Below are 4,580 nucleotides of genomic sequence, written 5' to 3'. Positions count from 1 at the left end.
GTCTGAATGATCGAAGATTGCTTAAGCTCCTTTGTGACATTTACATCTTATTGATAATCGTCCCCTTTTCTGGTGACTCATATTTACCTTTGGATTCCATTAAAATCATAGAATTACATAGCTCTCAGTCACTGCCTTACAGTCCTTAGGCAGTAGCGATCCCTGGCTCTCCTGCCCAGCGGTGCCAGACTGCCACTAAACCCGCGTTGTCCCAAATACATTTTCTCCATTTGTGGATTCTGGATATCTTGGATGCCCAAGAGAGATCCAATCTCATATCCTAGGAATATGCATATCATGATATGTTAACACATTCACTTATTCATTTAATCTGTATTTAGTAAGCATTACATACTACAAACTGAGTGACACAAGAATGGAGTGTCTATTTTAAGGCAGTTGCCTCTCAGCTCCCAAACTTCCAGGATCTGAATTCTTCTTGGCCTATAGCTTCCTATAATATGACTAAACTCAAATAGTGTTCTTGTATCCAATGACGACAAGAATTTAGAAGCTAAATTCCTAATATCCATCTCTGGTTACATTTTCCTTCAACTCTATTCAGCATATATAGGAATCCTTTTTTGTTGTTGTTTTCCTGAGGATTTGCTCTTTAGATGTTGGACATTCCGTCAGAGGACAGGGTTCACTCTTTCTTTCTAAATAGAAAGTTTATATAGATTTTAATATATATAATATAGTATACATAATTATATCATTATTAATATAATAATATATAATACACAATTATATTATTAACATTATACATAATATTATATTATTAATATAAATGATATTATAATTAATATTATACACAATTATATTATTATTATTATATAGGCATTACTCTAAATAGAAGAGTTTACTCTATATAGATTACCTTTAGCTGCCTATGTAGCCACAACTGTTATTTTGCAGCTAGGAGATCTACTAACCTATTTGGGAAAGTATTTTGTCAAGATAGAGTATTTGGAAACAAGACCAAAAATGTAAGTTGGGGCCTGTGTTAGCATTCAATGTCAAGCTTATAACCCAAAATTATTATTTTATAATAAATAACTCTTAGAAATTTTGTTTCATTAATTTTTGAGTGCATAATCATAACAAAGTGCATAACAAGGTTAATTTGATAAAATGTGTAGTTTAATTTTTATATGCATATATACAAGAGACTGTATTCAGGGACATTGTCTGAAACTTAACAGACTATTTCAAAAGTTAAAAAAATGATTATTTAAGATCATGTGTAATATATAAACATATATGTAAATATACATTATATATTATGTATTGTATTACACATAAATATATAGTATATATATAGAGAGAAACAAAAAGTACTTCCAGACTAAATAAATAATACGTTTTTCAGTCATGCATTAACCACCTTTCCTTCATTTTATTTCCTAAAGGAGCTAAAGTTCACTGATTATGGAAGACAACAGAGAACTAAGGAGTGTAGGATGATTCTCACGAATGGTGACTTAGACAAAGACCCTTCAATGGATGTGATTTTCTCATCTCTTTGCCCTCACTAGGAAAAAACAAAGATATGGGGCCCCAAGGAAAGAAGCAATTTTCTATTCTGTCTCTGACAACCCTATGGAGTTCAGACAATTAAACTTTACTTGAAATGCAAAGTGATTTCTACCTCAGCGTGCTGCCAGAACAAATACACAAAACCAGAAACAGGGAAAGGAATGATCTTTCAGATACTTTTTGATGAACACACTCAGGGTTTTTAGTCCTGAGAAGAATCAAGATGAAAATTAAGGACATGAGGAAAAAAGAGTAAATTCAAATGATTAAAACAGTTCACATCCAGCCCTGAAATTGGTCCTCTCTAACTACTCATGTACAACCCATTTGTAATGATTTCTAGTTAATGTCTAACTTCTTACATTATAGTTGGTATTAGTCTTTTAAATTGCAATTAAGTGACTAATTTAATTTCTAAAATAGCCATTAAATTTTCTTTTGGTGTGGCTGCATTAAAGTTATTAATATATTTGCAATTTATTTTTCATACTTTTCTTTTTGTGAACAAATAAGCTCTGTGTTTTTTTTTTGTAAGAGCTAATGAACTTTGGGATTCAGATGTGTTATGAGTTTATTTCATAATATTTTACACTCTCCATATCCCACATTCTATTTTTTGAGGCACATTTTAATTTTCTCTGTAGGTTTGCAAAGGCAATCAAAGTATACATGGAATCTTCTCATCCAATGTGTGAAGGCTCATTGGCTGTCCAGGAAGCCTTTGATCTCTTTTCTATCCTTGCAATTACTTTTTCTCTCCAAATAATCTTTCCTCAACGCTCATTTGGCCATGTGTGACCCAATGGAATCTTAACGCCTAATAAACAATGGTGCAGTCCGCTGCTCAGTGGCTCTGGAAAGGTGTAGAGGCAGTGTTTAGAGCTTTCTCAGAGGACAGTGAGAGGAAGTTTATCTGGCCAGGGCTGTGAAGAGAAGCAATGAACAGGGCAGGGGCCAGGGTCTGTTGCTCCCCAGGGAGAAATGAAAAGAAAATAGACAAAACTAAACCTGGAACCCAGAAGGGCCTCTCCCATATGGTACTGGTGTCAGAACTTAGTGCAGAAAAGAAGAGATTTGGAGATTAACGCTGCCCCCACAGAGCGCAACTGAAAAATCTTTAACATTGCCAGACGCTGTCTCCACATGACATGAAACATCTGTTTAAAAATTAATCCCTTAAGTGGATATTTCCAAATAACTTTATAGTTAACAAAATGCAGACAAAATGTTCTTTAATTTTTTTTAATTTTTCTCAATTTTGTTAAGGCAAATGGACAGACATAGCTTTTTGTGTTCTATGTTTTTATCTAATTTTTAGTTTCAATAACCAAACACTTCTGTGCTCAGTATACCAATCACGCATGATAACAAAAATATTTCAAGTATGCAATTAGATACATAGGTAGGCACATACGTGTGCACACACAGGCATGCTGAGAAAAAAAATTTGGTTCTATTACTTGATTTCTAGGGACTGTCAGACGGATTTTTTTCTAATGAAATCAAACAGAGGTGGTTTATTTAAGCTAATCTATGAAGCATAAATTTTAAACTTCTTCAAAGTGGACTTCCAGAGAAACAAGGTGGTGTGACTAATAAATTATCAATGGGAATTATGGGAAAAAAAGACCTGTGCCAGTAAAAATTATGAGGAAGCCTCTAGTCCACCCCTCAGAAACCTTGTAAGTAAATGTCATGTTTGACAAAGTGGTTCATGTTGAGAAACACCATCTCTGAGGAATATTAGAAACTAGGAGGAGATGTCATGCTTGATAAAGTTGGTAACGCCAATGCCCATCAGAAGAGCTGGCTAATATTTCAACAGCACGGGGAAAACGGAATCAAGAGAACAAAATGATGAGTTTGAAAAAAACACCTGAGACCACCGTTAATGAAAATGAGCACATGAGGATGTTCTGTATGAAAGCATTTCCCATCCAAACAAGGTATTGTACCTCTGTTAGGAAAACACACCTCCTAATGTTTAATATTTCCTCTCTGTTTCCAGCTAACGTCTTGATTTGTCCTCTGACACTCATCCAACACGGTTTCTGTGCACATACTAATATACAACAGCCTTGAAGTTCAACAAAACAAAACAGGAAGCCAAAAAGTCTTACTCCCCACTCTGGACACATATTACCATATTACCATTCAATTCAATGAGTATGTTTGGAGGGTGTTCTCTTTGGCAGGCCCTGTGCTGGGCACCACGGGCACGTGCCCACCCGCAGGGAGCTCACAGTCTAGTACACCTGCACATGGAAAAAGGATATCTTTTGACAAATCAGTGTGGTAAATCTTGGTAAAGAGCATACGCTGTAAGCAGCATCTGTAGAGGAGGGTATGGCCATGGTTATGCCGACAAGACTTCACATAAGCTGTGCTGTAAAGGATGGATGGTAGTTCTTTGGGTAGTAAGAATCTAGATGAAGTTCTGAATTAAGAATGACCTTTTATAGGGGCGACTGGGTGACTCAGTTGGTTAAGCATCCAACTTCGGTTTAGGTCATGATCTCATGGTTTGTGGGTTCAAGCCCCATGTCGGGCTCTGTGCTGACAGCTAGCACAGAGGCTGGAACCTGTCTTCGGATTCTGTATCTCCCTCTCTCTCTGACCCTCCCCTGCTCTCACTGTCTTTCTCTGTCTCTCAAAAATAAAATAAATAAAAATAAAAAACAAAAAAAGAATGACCTTTTATAAAGGTACCTTCATATCCGTGTTTCCCTGACATCCCAGACAAAATCCGGTAACAGTCTTCATCAGTGCACTGTGCCTGTGTACTTATCTGTAAAACAAACGTGTTAATTTTCAGCTGTCTCCACTTAACTACAAATTCCACATTAGTGGTGACAACTGTTCTGTTCACCAGTTTATCTGCAGTAATTAAGACAAGTTCAGTAAGTCCAAAATCAATTAACTGCTCTAGAAAACCGTTGGTAATTTTTCCCTGTACGCATCTCCTGATACCCACTCTAATTAATGATACTTTGTTTATTCAAAAATAATAAAGAAACAAGTAAAAGATGCAAAAGGCAAAC

The 4,580-nt window shown here is 35.7% G+C and overlaps 1 long non-coding RNA gene across 1 annotated transcript; it reads right to left on the bottom strand.

The window, feature by feature from the left end:
* Positions 1 to 316: 316 nt before the first annotated feature.
* On the bottom strand, positions 317 to 4,329 carry LOC115286742. The gene is made up of 2 exons (XR_003906245.1): positions 4,249 to 4,329; positions 317 to 659 (listed from the first exon to the last, which is right to left on the bottom strand). It is a non-coding gene; the product is annotated as an uncharacterized LOC115286742 (long non-coding RNA).
* Between the last annotated feature and the right edge of the window lie 251 nt (positions 4,330 to 4,580).

The sequence above is a fragment of the Suricata suricatta genome, chromosome 3 (genome assembly GCF_006229205.1).
Source record: "Suricata suricatta isolate VVHF042 chromosome 3, meerkat_22Aug2017_6uvM2_HiC, whole genome shotgun sequence".
NCBI classification, from domain to species: Eukaryota; Metazoa; Chordata; class Mammalia; order Carnivora; family Herpestidae; genus Suricata; species Suricata suricatta.
Note: the sequence above shows the minus strand (reverse complement) of the source record. Positions and strands in the feature narration are given on the sequence as shown.